Genomic DNA, 16,567 nt, shown 5'->3' on the forward strand with positions numbered 1-16,567 from the left:
CAGAATATGGCTGCAAGTGGCACAGCTAACACCACAACACGTGCACAGGTGTACACTCAAGCCTCAGCTTATGGCGGATTCCGACAAAACCACCTTAGTCTTGTCGTCTCCGAGATTGGGCGACATGCCGCCGCATCTCGAGGGCAAAGAGTGCCTAGTTTAGGCGGTGTGTGTCGTCTTGTCCTTGTTTTTGTGGTTGTAGCCTGTGCGCTATACAACCCGACAATCACGAACCAACAAGCCCAAATTTTCAAATCTATGTGTCTATAGTGGGATAAAAATTTAAAAAAACGCACTTGGCAACCAACGTACACGGACTACACGGGGTTGTGTTACTCTGCTAGCCAATCACAGAAGCATACAAACCGTAGTCATGCGATCTTTTCAAAATGGCTTCGTACTTGATACCTCCGGAGCGCCTGCTGTCCTTGAAGAGTCTTTTCATCGGGGGAAGCAATCAGGTATGCAACAGACATGGGTATAAAGTGTATGGAGACGGAGCATTTCCTTCTTGAACAGTCTGCCGTACAGTTCATTTCACTGCTGAGCCTGTTTTGCTCATGAAACTTGACAATAAAGAGTTGCAGCAAAGTAAGCATTTTATTTCAGTTCAATAAATTAGGCCTTCACCGTTCCACTATATTAGACGGGTGAAAACGTGTAAAATTGCGTGCTTATAATTTTTGCGGTTACCACCTTATTTAGGTAACAGGGAAAATTCGAAGTACAAACTACTTGCAGCCTCTCCAAGGAACCGTAGCTGGCGGTTATGAGGGCGTGGGTGGGACTTCACTGGAGCCTTAAGTCGTATTCAACAATAGAGAGTTTTAGATTAGGGGACACAAGCGGCTTGCGTACGCATGAACTAGAGGCAATGGTAATGCACATGCGCAGACCCCTACGTCTGCGCATGAGCAGTACCATTCACCCTAGTTCTTGGTACGCAAGATTCTCAGCAGCCTACATCAGCAGAAGAGCCACCATGTGGAAATGAAGGCAGTCCACCTCTTGAGGTTGAACAAGAATGAGCATTGTAGAGAAGTCACATTCCACACAAGGAATTATTTCGTCACCATGCAATAGTTGCAAACCAGGATACACAAGTTGATGTTGCTCGTGTTAGCTTACTTACAACAGAGAGCGCAAAATAACGACAAAAACACAGGGACCTGAAGAAGTGAACAGGACTCCATAAGACAGTAGACTCCTATTAAAAGTAAATAAAGAAAGTTATGCGAGATTGCAATTTTAGTGACATCACCTATGTCAGAGAGCAAGCAAAGCAACAAGACCTCACGTACGTCTTCCTACGAGACCAAATTACAAATTTTCAGCGCAAGAATCCAACATAGACAGAAGATGTGAGACACTACATAGTGCGTCGACATCTGTAAAGGAAAGCTTACGAGCGTGCTAGAGTAGAAAAGCTACTTAAATTACCCAGCAGAAACACACCACAGAACTTCACAGAGAGCAGTTGTGGAAATGCCGGCTTCAATGACTTGATAAAAGCACGGTTGAAGGCAGAGAGTGATAAGATTGAAGTGTGAGAGCACCACAGTCCCAGGCTTTGCTCTCTTATAGTTGACGAGATGAGCATTAAGCTAAAGCTACAGTATAATAAGCTTGGAAGACTGCTTTGTTGACCAAGTAGACATGAATTAGAATGAAGTCCAAGTGAGCCTGTACTGGCAAATTCCTTGCTTTGTTTTTTGATCAATGGACCTTCTACAGCATACAGAATACCAGTTTCTTACTTCTTTTACCAAGGGTTGAATAGCATCCAGCTGTCAGAACAAGTTCGCTATGTTATGAAGGAGGTTGAAGACACAGATTTCAATGTTGTTTATTTGGTAACCGATAAACACAACTTTAATGTAAGTGCAATGAGTCTTGTGTAGCGGTTTCGTAAGGTACCGGATTGAACATCCAAATGACAGTGAGACGCTTCTGTTTTTAAGCTTTGATTATTCTCACATATCGAAAAACATAAGATCCCATTTTTTGACAAGAGATTTTGGGAAGAATGATGAAATTTCATCATTTGATTTAAAGAAGCTCTACAAGATGCAGAAGGCGTGGAAAGTAAAGCCTAAGAGAAATTTGAGCAGGAAAAATGTGTTTCCAAGCAATGTGAGATAAATGAATGTCAAGTGAGCTGTTGAAATGCTGGCTCCAGATCTGACATCAGCTCTTGATTTCCTGAAGGAGCAAGCAGGTCACGGCTGCCACCCTTACTTCGCTGCTGCAGGACCATCAATTTTGTTCATGAAGAACATTTACCGATAGTTTCTTCTACACGACCCCAGCAACAGACATCAGTAAATTCACCACAACTGCCCTGATGTTAGGCACTACGATAATGCTGATAACAGTCCTCTCGAATGGTTGGAGGTAACTTTGTCATTGTACATCGAGGAGCTCACGAAAAATTCTACTTCACCCTGTCAGTTCCTGACAAATTAAACTTGTGAAGCATTGCTGCTCACCACATAATCGCCTGTAGCATGCATACACTTCCTGCCTAGCGGTTGTCAGCGCTAGACAGTCGAGATTTTTCGGGCCATGGATGCGCTCTAAAGAATGGCGAGCTGCAATGCAAGATTGCCACCCAGTTACGACTGGGGGAAAGCAACATCTCGGGAGCATCGCCGCGAACTTCTAGCCTCATCGCCGTTGTGACGGAATGAGTTCGACGGGCGAACTATTGTGCCCCAACCTCCCCAGCGCGGGCCTGATCTGCTACGCGTGCGCGAGCAGCTGCCGCGAGAAAGCCGTTTTTTGTTGCTTCCCACGCGCCGACCGGGACGCAGGACAGCGAGCTACCCAGAATGGCTCCGAGCTACCCGGAACGGCTCCCCTCTGACGGTTCTGGACATTCGCCCGTGGGTGCCTTTGTGTGTGTAAACGGTCCTGCGGGGCGGCGGCGAGTTCACAATGAGTAAACGAACGTTCGCGTCACCTTGTATTGCGGGAGGACCGAGTGTTTAAAAATTGTTGTGGTGCGAATGCTCGAGACACTTTTCTTAAGCAGTCATGTTGGACTGACACTTTTCTTAAGCAGCCATGTTAGACTGATGCACTTTTCTCAAGCAGTCATGTTAGACTGATATAAATACTGTAAATAAGCCCATATTCCTCGTTCTCGATGAGAAGCAGTTCTTCCCTTCATCAACGTCCTCAGCGTGGATAAGTTGGACGACGGCATGGGCCAGCTACCTTCGAATTCATGCCGGACTCCAATCTTGACAACGGATCACGAGCGATGGGATTGAGCCCCCAATCCTGACAACTGGCTGACAGCGGTGAGATGGACTTTGTGACATGGTGCTGTATCTGCGGTGAGTGCTTGGTTCTTGCTTTGACTCTCTAGGCTTCATTTTGTGGTTGTTCTGCTTAGAACTGTAGGGAAGCTAGAGTGTTGAGTGTTAGCTAGGTTGTGTTTTCCTAGCTAGATTTAGAGAGCAGAATCAAGGCAGTAAAGCAGCAATCATGAACTTAAGGACACTGCTGAGAGACGAGTTGTTGATTGTTGGTGAGGAACTGGGCCTATAGATGTACGCAAGGAAATGTTAAAATTGGAATTATTGGAGCTAATTTCCGAAAAAGCAAGTGAGGAAGAAATTGAAACGGGGTTTGCACTTCTGAAAAGGAGACAAGAACGAGAGAGAAAAGAACAAGACAGAGAGGAACGCGAGTTAAGAAAAATGCAACTTCAACTTGAAAGCAAACGTTTGGAGTTGTCTCAAGGGAGTGAAGGCGCTCTGGGACAATCAAGTGAGGCAGAATTATACCGCATGGACAGGCTATTAAAGCCATTTGAGGTCGGGACCGACATAGGCTTGTTCCTAAGCAATTTTGAAAGGACTTGCGAAAAGATGAGCTTCGGCCCGAGTACACGGCCACAGCGGTTGCTATCTATGTTACCGTGTGAGGCAGCGGAGGTAATCGCCAGGTTGAGTGCACAGGATGCATATGATTATGCAAAAGGTAAGGCTAGTCTCCTGAAGAAATACCGCCTTTAAGCCGAAGCTTTTCGGCAAAGGTTTAGGAACACAGACAAGAAAGATAGCGAGGGATATCCGGAGTTTGCATATAGCTTAAAGGCCAACCTAGTCGAGTGGCTTAAAAGCGCGGAAGCGTACGACAGCAGAGACATGATCATTGCATGCATGTGTCTAGAGCAGTTTTACAAAACCATCCCCCAAGCTGTGAAACTGTGGGTGCAAGATACAGGTAATGTAAACACTGTGAAAAGGGCGGCTGAATTAGCCGAAGAGTAGGCAATCCGTAGAAAGTTGAACGCCGAGGAAGGAAACTGGGACGGTCGAAATGGACCGCGGAAACCATTTCCGTTCAAAAAGGGTGCGCAGACTAGACGATAGGAGCCGGTAGACATGGCGGTAAAGCCCGAAGAAACGAGCGAGGAGAAATTTAACGGAGAAACCGCGCAAAAAGAACAGAAAAGAAAATTCGAACCTTTTAGACCAATTTGCTGTTACAAATGCCACAAACAGGGACATATAGCACTAAACTGCGGGAAGCCTAGCGTAGTTTTATCCTACGTGGAGGAAAAAGACGAGAATATGGAACTTTTAAGTCCATATCTTCACGACCTGCAAGTTAATGGGAAACCATGCCGAGTGCTAAGAGACAGTGCCGCCACGATGGACATTGTCCATCGGTCTTACGTAACGGTAGATGACTTCACCGGAGAAGTAGCATGGATAAAACAAGTTGTAGAAGAACACAGCGTGTGTCTGCCCATGGCCAAAGTCAAAATCAGTGGACCATTCGGGGAGCTAGAGACTGAGGCTGCAGTTTCCAAATTTCTGTCACTGCAGTATCCTTACATCTTTTCGAATCGTTCGAATCAGTTACTGCGTGACAAAAGGCTCAAAGTGGGAGAGGGCATAGTACAGGCATTGACCCGAGGCCAAGCTCGTAAGATCGCGGCGCTTTTGACTGAAAATGCACAAGCTCCTTTAGCGGAAGCAGAAAAGGGGATAACTCCAATACCCGAATCCGAGCTACGCCCGAGGGACCAAAGAACAGTTGAGGAGAGCCTGCCAGCCGACCAGCTCAATGAGAGCGTAGCACTAGAGTTTCAAGATTATAGCCTGCAGGAAGAGCAAGTAGACGCACTCACAAGCGAGACAGGGTCGTTATTCGCACCGGCCTCAAAGAACTTTGATCAGCTCTTACGTGTGGCTAGAGAGTCACTGGCAGCCGAGCAAAAAAATGATGAGACCTTAACTAAATTACATGACACAGCTAAAGAAGGCATTGCTAGGCGCAACGTGACGATACATGAGAGAGGAGGATTGTTGTATCGGAACTACAGAGATCGAAAGGGTAGGATTTTAGGTCAGTTAGCCGTACCTACTAAGTACAGGGAGGACCTTTTGAGCCTATGTCATGGAAATGGGTGGTCCGGCCACATGGGCATAAACAAATCAAAGGAAAGATTGCTTATGGAATACTACTGGCCTGGCTGTTTCAAAGACGTAGAAAACTTTGTAAGATCATGCGACGCCTGCCAGCGTTCTGGTAAACCAGGAGAGACATGGAAAGCTCCACTGAAGGTAGTGCCCTTAATAACAGAGCCTTTCAGGCGACTTGTAATAGACATGGTAGGGCCTCTTCCAAAAACAAAATCGGGCTACAGGTACTCGTTTACCATGCTGTGTCCGGCTACCAAGTTTCCAGAAGCAATCCCTTTGAAAGAGCTCAGCTCCACCGAAGTAGTAGACGCGCTTTTACAGTGTGTGCGCGAGTTGGGTTTCCAGCCGAAATTCAGGCAGATCAAGGGCCAGTATTCACGAGCGCACTGCCTTCCACATTCTTGCAGAAGTGCGGGGTAAAGTTAATACACAGTTCTGTCTATCACCCTCAGTCAAACAGTGTAGAGAGGTGGCGTTCGGTGCTTAAGCGAGTTTTGCGTGCGCTCTGTTACGAGCATAAGGAGGACAGGGAGAACTGTCTGCCGGCAACTTTGTTTGCTTTGCGAACGGTTCCACTTGAAGCGACAGGGTTCTCACCAGCAGAACTAGTGTATGGGGGGACACTCCGTTCTCCACTGAGAATGTTAAGAGAGATGTGGGAGGAAAGAGGGGACAGTCCAACAGTGGTTGAATACGTGCTAAATTTACTAGAACGGCTAAGCGCAACCCAAAAACTAGTCGGAAAGAACATGGCGATAGCTCAAAACAACGCTAAATTCTATTATGACAAGAATGCGAGGCTTCGTACGTTTAACGCCGGAGACCAGGTAATGATCCTCAAACCGTCAAGAAAGAACAAGCTTGAAGTTCACTGGGACGGGCCCGTTAAAGTGTTGCACAAACTTTCAGATACTAACTATGCTCTGAAAATGCGCGGTAGCAGGAACTAGGTGAGGATATATCACTGCAATTTGATGAAGCCGTATATAGCGCGGAACGAAGTCCTTAACTATACCATCAAAGAGCAGGATGGCACTAGTACCAAGTTTAAGGAGTATAGGGCGACCTCCAACTCTGAAATCGGCATAGAAGAAGTAGTAGAACACTCGGTAAGCTCGCACGCTCTAAGACCCGAGCAGCTAGATGAGCTAAAAGAGGTGTTAGGGGAATATCTCGACAGATTCAGCGATCGGCCGGGTAGAACCGAACTAATAACGCATGAAATTGAGCTGACATCAACCGAACCAGTAAGATCAAAGCCTTACAGGGTGTCTCCAAGACAGAGAGAGATTATGCAGGCAGATCTCGAGATACAGCGCATGCTAAAGTTGGGAGTTATTGAGCCCGCTGAGAGTGACTACACGTCACCGCTAATACTCGTAGAAACCCCTAACAAGGACCCTCGTCCGTGTGTTGACTACAGGAAGTTAAATGCCATCACTAGGGATCAGCTGTACCCGATACCCAACATTGAGGAACGACTTGAAAGAGTTAGCGCTGCTAAATACATTTCAACTATAGATCTCCTGCAGGGGTACTGGCAAGTTCCCCTTTCAGAAAGTGCCAGCCGCTATGCCGCATTCATCTCACCTGTAGGCACTTTTCGCCCTCTCGCACTCAGCTTCGGGCTGAAGAACGCACCGTTTAGCATCTCTAAGTTAATGGATATTGTCCTAAAAGACTTGCAGGAGTTCGCCTTGCCCTATCTTGATGATGTAGCAATTTTTTCGGACGGCTGGGAACAACACGTATCGCACCTCAAACAGGTGTTCTGACGGTTGAGGGAAGCCGGCTGAACGATGAAAGCGGAAACGTGTAGGTTTGGTTGTTCGCAGGTTACTTATCTGGGCCATGTTGTCGGTCAGGGCATGAGACGGCCGGCTGTGCTGAAAATAGCTACGATTGGAGAATTTTCTCAGCCGCGCACGAAAACGGACCTTCGTTCCTTTTTGGGACTTGTGGGGTACTATCAACGCTACATTTCGAATTATACTCGCAATTATGAAGTCCATTAACGGACGCCCTCCGAAAGGGAGCACCTAGTAACGTACACTGGGATAAGGACAAAGAGAACGCTTTCCAAAGTTTGAGAACGCTATTGGTTTCACGCCCTGTGCTTCGCGCGCCAGACTACACAAACGAATTCACAGTTCAGTGCGACGCAAGCGAAAGACGTATGGGCGTGGTACTTAGTCAGGTCGGCGATGATAACGAGGAGCATCCTATCCTCTATGCCAGCTGTAAACTAAATGTAAGAGAGGAAGCCTACAGCGCTTCAGAGAAGGAATGTGCTTGTTTAGTTCGGGCCACCCAGAAGTTGTCGTGTTACTTGTACGGAGCGAAGTTCATCTTCGAGACCAACCACTGTCCTCTGACGTGGCTCAATCAAATGTCACACAAAAATGGCCGCTTGCTCCGATGGAGCCTCACTCTCCACGAGTACAACTTTTCCGTTAGATATAAGAAGGGAAAGTTGCATGGCAATGCGGATGGATTGAGCAGGCCAAGTTGAATTATGCGTTTGAGGGTCCCGCCTAAATTTTAGGGTTACTAGTGTTATTATATTAAGCGAAGAACATCCCCTCTTATTTAGCAGGATTCCCTCCATGATTGCTGAATTTGTCAGCAGGAATTTGCTTCCGAAATTGGCATAGCGAAATGCAGCATTTTTTTTTTGTTTCTGCACTTATGTTGTTTTATTTGAAGCCCAGCGGGTCTAAGGTGAGAGCCAATGCACGTCATCTCGGCGCAGAGCCGTGTTGTCAGGTTCATTTTGCAGTTGCCTGTACTTGGATGTTTTGGGGCGGTGACATCAATACACAAGTGGTCGCTGAGATTACACAGTCGAGATTTTTCGGGCCATGGAGGCGCTGTTAAGAATGACGAGCTGCAATGCAAGATTGCCACCCAGTTACGACTGGGGGAAAGCAACATCTCGGGAGCATCGCCGCGAACTTCTAGCCTCATCGCCGTTGTGACGGAATGAGTTCGACGGGCGAACTTTTGTGCCCCAAACTCCCCAGCGCGGGCCTGATCTGCTACGCATGCGCGAGCTCCCGCGGGAAAGCCGTTTTTTGTTGCTTCCCACGCGTCGACCGGGACGCAAGACAACGAGCTACCCAGAATGGCTCCCCTCTGACGTCGGTTCTAGACATTCGCCTGTGGGTGCCTTTTTGTGTGTAAACGGTCCTGCGGGGCGGCGGCGAGTTTACAATGAGTAAACGAACGTTCGCGCCACCTTGTATCGCGGGAGGACCGAGTGTTTAAAAATTGCTGTCGTGCGAATGCTCGAGACACTTTTCTTAAGCAGTCATGTCGGACTGACACTTTTCTTAAGCAGCCATGTTAGACTGATGCACTTTTCTCAAGCAGTCATGTTAGACTGATATAAATACTGTAAATAAACCCATATTCCTCGTTCTCGATGAGAAGCAATTCTTCCCTTCATCAACGTCCTCAGCGTGGATAAGTTGGACGACGGCATGGGCCAGCTACCTTCGAATTCATGCCGGACTCCAGTCTTGACAACGGATCACGAGCGATGGGATTGAGCCCCCAATCCTGACAATGCCTGGGAATACGTGTGCTGAGTACCGGCGCTTTCGAGATACATCAATTTTCGTCGCGAAAATGAATTTTACGTGCAACTTTTCCAATGTTGCGGGGAAATTTTTGTTTGCCTAATCGTTCATTTTTCGCGTTAGGCGGCGTCTATGCATGCCTGGGAATATCTGTGTTGAGTACCGCCGCTTTCGAGAGCCTGCAATTTTCGTCGCAAAAATGAATTATCAGTGCCACATTTCCAATATTGTGGGGAAATTTTTTGTTTGCCGAATCGTTCATTTTTCGCGTTAGGCGGCGTCTATGCATGCCTGGGAATATATGTGTTGAGTACCGGCGCTTTCGAGAGTCTTCAATTTTAGTCAAAAAATGAATTATCAGTGCCACATTTCCAATGTTGTGGGGAAATTTTTTGTTTGCCGAATCGTTCATTTTTCCCGTTAGGCGGCGTCTATGCATGCCTGGGATTATATGTGTTGAGTACCGGCGCTTTCGAGAGACTTCAATTTTAGTCACAAAATGAATTATCAGTGCCACATTTCCAATGTTGTGGCGAAATTTTTTGTTTGCCGAATCCTTCATTTTTCGCGTTAGGCGGCGTCTATGCATGATGCCTGGGAATATATGTGTTGAGTACCGGCGCCTTCGAGAGACTTTCAATTTTCGTCGCAAAAATGAATTATCAGTGCCACTTTTTCAATATTGTGGGGAAAATTTCTGTTTGCCGAATCGTTCATTTTTCGCGTTAGGCGTTTCTATGAATGCCTGGGAACATATGTGATGAGTACCGGCGCTTTCGAGACACTTCAATTTTCGTCGCAAAAATTAATTATCAATGCCACTTTTCCAATCTTGTGGGGAAAATTTTTGTTTGCCGAATCGTTCATTTTTCGCGTTAGGCGGCGTCTATGCACTCCTTGGAATACATGTGCTGAGTACCGGCGCTTTCGAGAGACTTCAATTTTCGTCGCAAAAATGAATTATCAATGCCACTTTTGCAATGTTGTGGGGAAAATTTTTGTTTCCCGAATCGTTCATTTTTCGCGTTAGGCGGCGTCTATGCACTCCTTGGAATACATGTGCTGAGTACCGGCGCTTTCGAGAGACTTCAATTTTCGTCGCAAAAATGAATTATCAATGCCACTTTTGCAATGTTGTGGGGAAAATTTTTGTTTCCCGAATCGTTCATTTTTCGCGTTAGGCGTTTCTATGAATGCCTGGGAATATATGTGCTGAGTACCGGCGCTTTCGAGAGACTTCAATTTTCGTCGCAAAAATGAATTATCAATGCCACTTTTGCAATGTTGTGGGGAAAATTTTTGTTTGCCGAATCGTTCATTTTTCCCGTTAGGAGGCGTCTATGCATGCCTTGGAATATATGTGTTGAGTACCGGCGCTTTCGAGAGACTTCAATTTTAGTCACAATATGAATTATCAGTGGCACTTTTCCAATGTTGTGGGGAAAATTTTTGTTTGCCGAATCGTTCATTTTTCGCGTTAGGCGGCGTCTATGCATGCCCACGAATACATGTTGCCAGGATTGGGGGCTCAATCCCATCGGTCGTGATCCGTTGTCAAGATTGGAGCAATTGGAGTCCGGCGTGAATTCGAAGGTAGCTGGCCCATGCCGTCGTCCAACTTATCCACGCTGAGGACAGAACTGCTTCTCATAGAGAACGAGGAATATGGGTTTATTTACAGTATTTAAATCAGTCTAACAAGACTGCTTGAGAAAGTACATCAGTCTAACATGACCGCTTCAGAGAGAGTGTCAGTCCAACATGACTGCTCGAGAGAAGTGTCGAGCATTCGCACCACAGCAGTTTTTAAACACTCGGTCCTCCCGCGATACAAGGTGACGCGAACGTTCTATTACTCATTGTAAATTCGCCGCCGCCCCGCAGAACAGTTTACGCACACAAAGGCACACACATTCCGATGTCCGGAGCCGACGTCAGAGGGGCGCCGTTCCGGGAAGCTCGGAGCCATTCTGGGTAGCTCGTTGTCTTGCGTCCCGGTCGGCGCGTGGGAAGCAACAAAAAACGGCTTTCCCGCGGCAGCTCGCTCACGCGTAGCAGATCAGGTCCGCGCTGGGGAGTTTGGGTACAATAGTTCGCCCGCCGAACTCGTTCCGTCACAACGGCGATTAGGTTAGAGGATGGCGGCGGTGTCAGCACAAAGCCCGCTTCATCGAACGCATCCTAGCTGAAGCGACGGAGAGTGGGGGATGCGCGTCTTGTGCCCCGGTCGTAACTGGGTGGAAATCCTGCATTGCAGCTCGCCATTCTTAACAGCGTGCAGTGAGCACGTAAACATGCCTCGAACAATAGAGCCTCCCGCGAAGTGCGTAGAGCAGTGGCGTAGCAACAGGGGGGGGCCGTGGGCCCCGGGTGCACGGGGCCAGTAGGGGGGAGGGGGGGTGTCATACGTCTGAAGACACCCGAAAATTGTCGATATCCTCTCCTTCCTCGATTACACCCGGGGAGGGGGGGGGGTGACAGAAGAGCTAAGGGCCCCGGGTGCCAGACGACCTAGCTACGCCACTGGCGTAGAGTGTGCTGTCATTCAATTTCTGCATGCCAAGGAGTGCAATATGTAGCCAAAATTCATCAATGAATGAGTAGTGTGTACGATTCAACTTTCACGAGTGACAGCAAAGTGCGACAGTGGTGCAGGAACTGAAGCAGGACACACAGACGTTCATGATGCAGGCGGGCAGGAAAGAAAGAGAGTGTCAACTGATGATCTTGTTCAGCGAGTAGATCAGGCAATTCAAGAGAATCATCAGTTCACAATTTCTGTGTTGAGTGATTTGTTTCCAGAAATTTCTCGGTCATGCAGCTCTCTATACCATCCTGAGTGAGAGACTCCAGTACCGCAAATTCTGTGCGAGGTGGGTTCCCAAGGTTCTGACCGACCCCCACAAAATATAGCGAATGGGCGCAGCCTTAACATTTCTGCAGTGCTACTATGATGAAGGAGAAGATCTTTTGAAGAAAATCGTCACAGGGAATGAGACATGTGTCCGTTTCGAAACCGAAGGAATAAAAGAGCAATCCAAACAGTGGATGCACTCTGATTCCCTGAAAGCAAAGTAGCTCAAGTGAACCTTCTCCAGCAGAAAGTGTGGCTACTGTGTTGTGGGAGATCAATGGTACTCTCCTGGTTGAATTCATGGAACGTGACACAACCATCACTTGAATCTCGTACAGCATGACTCTTGAATGCCTATGAAAGGCAATTCAGAACAAGTGATTAGGAATGTTGCCGTCGCGCATTGTTCTTTTTCATAACAATGAGCGGCCGCACAGTGCAGATACAACAAAGAAGCTCCTGCAGCGTTTTCGATGGGAAGTGTTTGATCACCCACAGTACAGCCAGGACTTGGCTCCCTCTGATGACCATCTCTTAACTCACATGAAATGCTGGCTAGGAGGACAGGAGTTCGACTCAGACAACGAGCTGCGGACCAGTGTACAGAATTGGCTGAAAGCACAGCCGGCTGCCTTTCTTGTGACGAGGGTATAGGAAAGTTGGTACCACGCTATGACAAATGTCTCAATCGGAGCGGCAACTATAGAGAGAAGTAGCTAGAAAGTGTATCTAAATATTCCAAATGTATCAGCTTTAATTTTCACTGCGGTTTTCATTTCACGACTGATCCGACCTTGAAAAAGAAATAGCCCTCGTAGTAATAATGTTCAATAAAATAAAAGTGCACAAAAGCACGCTCGCACAGGTCCAGCTGAGCCGCCAGTTCACCAGTTACTTTCAATTGGTTGACTACAGAGGACTAATTGCATGACCACTTAGATGCCAGTTAGATCCAATAGGCTTGCAACGGACATCTAGATGGGCAGTAAGTTTTATTTAGTTAACTCCAGTCATATCTAACTGGTTGACCAACTGGTCACCAGTTTTTTTTATGTTGACTACCATTTGAATACAATTCAAAATCTAATTGGATTCAAACAGCGTTTACAATTCATTATGAATGGTATGGTCCAATGGATATGGCAAAAATCTAATTGATCCAACACCAGTTGGGAGTAGTTCGAAAATTTCTAATTGGACCCATTGAACTTTTTTGACTGGATGGTGTTGTACATGGTTGTGTGGGAGTGGGATCGCCATAGCACTTGGTCTTGTTGGCTGCCGGGGTAGGTGTGTAGTAACTGCTTCAGGGCCTTGTATCCTTCTCCTTTGCTTTTGGTGAGGTCTAGGATTGCTTCGCGTATGTGCCATGTCTTTTCCGTATCTGCAGGGTGCATCGAGGGAGTCACAGAATCTATACCAGTTCGTCGAGGTGAGTTGCATGGCATATTCTTCTGCTTCCGCTGTTATATGTGCTATGCGTGTGTTCAGTTTTCTGTTGTTCTTCTGTGTTTTCCAGCAGCAGGTGAGGCCTCATCTGCACTGGGTGTAGCAAGTTGGAATCCACCTCTGGGGTCTTGGCAGTTCCGGCGATTTCATTGCGTACTGTCTACCGTTAGGTCACCCATACTAGCCCCATCTGTAATTAGTGAACCAATTCATGTGTGTTTCACACACACACAAATGCTGCTCTACTGCTCGTAGAGCATCATACCAATATGGCAAGTTCAGAAGTTCGAACAAGGGGACACCCCACCCCCTCGGCCTTCAAAAATATTTTTGGCTACACCACTGCCATACTGTAAAACAATGGGCTTGGAAACAAAACAGATCTAGGCTTTCTGACTGATTAAACTTTAGTTAAATGAATATTTGCCTGATGACGATCACCAAAGTAGCAGTGCATGAATTTCTTCAGCACTTAATTGTGACAATGAATGTACATGAATGTCTATTTTTGGTCGAGTCTTTATTAGAGTATATTTCTACTGTGCTTATATTTATTTGTGTGCATGTTGGTGCATGTGCATGTATTTGTGTGCATGTGCATGTTATGCTGTGTGCTATCTAATAATTATGCAAGAAAGATTTGTGTTTATTTTGTGGAAATAGGAGGCAGTCACTTATTTAGGTGTCCTTTAGCATCTCAATTTTTTTCTTTTTATCCAAAAATGGAAATAAAGTATTGGACACCTTACAAAACCTTGAAGGCGACTTCTTTACACAGCAAGAAATGCTGTTGTGGTCTCCATGGTGACGGAAACGAAGCAAAATTTTGGAGCAATACTGACCATTTCAAACAATGAGGCAGATACACAGGAACCTTGCGTAACAGGAAGCAAGGGTGGTTAGATGCCACCCAGCACCTGGTTTCTGGCTAGACAGTCAGCTGCACAATCATGCTGGAGTGTTCACTCAGCAGGCAAGCTGTCTTAGAGGTTGTGCAAAGTGTCTGCTATGCCAATATTGCTGCTGTTAGGGGTAGCAAGCATCTAGAAGCATGTGAAGCCTCCATGCTGATGGTTGATAACTAGCAAACAGCCTTCCTGGCCTTGTATACATGCATCCAGTTACTATGACTGTTTGAGACTTTTGTGCTTGCATGCCATGAAGGGGAAGCACTTTATGGTTAGGCTTACTTAATGCTACTTAGCTATAAAGAATTTAGTGTACAGTAGTACTGCTCTATGTTATGCAACATTCATAAGCACCTTCCTGAAAACACAAGCCAGCTTTACATGCATTCTACCGGCTTCACACATGCAGTCACAATGTTCATTGAGTAAAGCCCGTCGAGTTCAACAGTAGCTGCAGCTGCATGTTGATTGGATTACAAGTTGGGTAAGCAACCAATGCAGGCGGCCCATTTACCTGCACAAAGGAGCTTGATAGGTTCAATGGCCATAGCATTCAGTTACCAGTGAGAGAGACTTTCTGTTATAAAGCTAACTGGAATTTATACACAATTAACAGACCACTTGCTTGTAAAGTGAAATTTTGCTCACCCAATCCCACTAAATTATTTAAGTGAGCACTAAGTAGCCCAGCAACATGTCCTCCCCAATAATTCAGCGATGACACTGGCCTCAGCTGGCAGTAGCATGCTTAATTTTTTTATAGATTATTTGCAGAATAAAGTATTGCTGCATGTGTCTGTGCCTTGACAAATGTGCAAAGAAAAAGGGAGCTGTGACATGGACTTTTTAAAATATCAGTGTTCCACATGAACATGGGGAAAAAAGAATTGTGGAAACACAAGTGTTCCACACTGAAGCTCACATTTTCAAATATTATCTACATTTTTTGAATTGAAGAAGCTGGGCCCTCACATCAATATTTCAATATACAGGGAGTTCCATCTATCATACAGCGCATTTTTATATTAGACGGGCCATTCTAAGTGAAGATAACCAAGTGCATATTGTTCAGTTGAGTAGAGCAGCCACCAGTAATTTTTAAAAATTTAACTATGGGGTTTTACGTGCCAAAACCACTTTCTGATTATGAGGCACGCCGTAGTGAAGGACTCCGGAAATTTCGACCACCTGGCGTTCTTCAACGTGCACCTAAATCTAAGTACACAGGTGTTTTCACATTTCGTTCCCATCAAAATGCCACCGCCGTGGCCAGGATTCGATCCCACGACCTCGTGCTCAGCAGCCCAAGACCATAGCCACTGAGCAACCACGGGGGGTAATTTTTTTATGCTATTCAATTTATTAATTGCAACTACCTAATTTGCTAATTACTGTTCTGAATGGAGTGCTGTCAATGAACACTTTGTAGAATATTGAAACTTAAAACTGGCATGCTTTCAGCGAGGTATTTTTTGCCTGTTTATTCTTTCCGGCTGATAATAAAAGCCCGACAAAAATGAAAAATATCACTTAACTGCCCACCTGCACCAAAAAGCAGTGCCCTCAAACACGCTCCACAGATGCTAGTGAGCACACTCTTTCCACGACGCATCAACCACCAGTTATCGGCACGCTTTGCTTATCAACACCAAGAAGCTGCACTGTCGCAGGCACTAACTGCTATGTAGTTTGCTTGAGGGAGCTGCTTTTTGATGCGGGCTGATAGTTAGTCCCAGGTTATTTTTCATTTATCGCTGGCTTTTTTTATCAGCTGGAAGAAATAAACAGGCAAAAAGTATTTGGCAAACAACATGCCAGCTTTAAGTTTTCTTCAAATTCTTCAGTGACAACACAGCATTCAGAGCAGTAATTAAAAAAATACCTATTTGCAATTAATTATTTAACTGAATGGCATCAACAAACATTATTGGTGGCTACTTTACTCAACAGTGAATATGCGCTTGGTTATCTTCGCATAGAATGGCCAGTATTTTGTTTCAAAATGTGATGCATGATAACTGGGACACCCTGTATAAGCTTCACTGACAGTCCGATGTCACTACAATTTTCATTGTAATACTACTACTGCAATGGCTGTCAGTAATTGTAGTTTTTAGCCGACTGAAAGGCAACTATGGCTGCTATGTCGACTATGGCCTTCTTTCACCAATGCATTCATCATAACACAGAGAAATCAATCGTCGGATGTATTTTCTAGCATGTATGCCAAAATGCGATTAAAATAACCCACTGGGAAAACATTCAACATGCCTAACAACCTAAGTTCACTTGAGGCTGCCTTGAAGCTGTGTACACAAGGAAAGTGGAAAG

The 16,567-nt window shown here is 45.9% G+C and overlaps 1 long non-coding RNA gene across 2 annotated transcripts; it reads left to right on the plus strand.

Annotated features, from left to right (window-relative positions):
- The first annotated feature begins 10,563 nt into the window (after window positions 1-10,563).
- Window positions 10,564-14,064, plus strand: LOC135901121 (uncharacterized). 2 transcript variants are annotated; one of them, XR_010564021.1, is made up of 3 exons: window positions 10,564-10,618; window positions 13,270-13,311; window positions 13,402-14,064. It is a non-coding gene; the product is annotated as an uncharacterized lncRNA (long non-coding RNA). The 2 variants fall into 2 exon arrangements; XR_010564022.1 differs by having other exon boundaries at window positions 10,566-10,618; window positions 13,399-14,064.
- The last annotated feature ends 2,503 nt before the right edge of the window (window positions 14,065-16,567 follow it).

This window comes from Dermacentor albipictus, chromosome 1, assembly GCF_038994185.2.
Source record: "Dermacentor albipictus isolate Rhodes 1998 colony chromosome 1, USDA_Dalb.pri_finalv2, whole genome shotgun sequence".
Classification (NCBI taxonomy): domain Eukaryota; kingdom Metazoa; phylum Arthropoda; class Arachnida; order Ixodida; family Ixodidae; genus Dermacentor; species Dermacentor albipictus.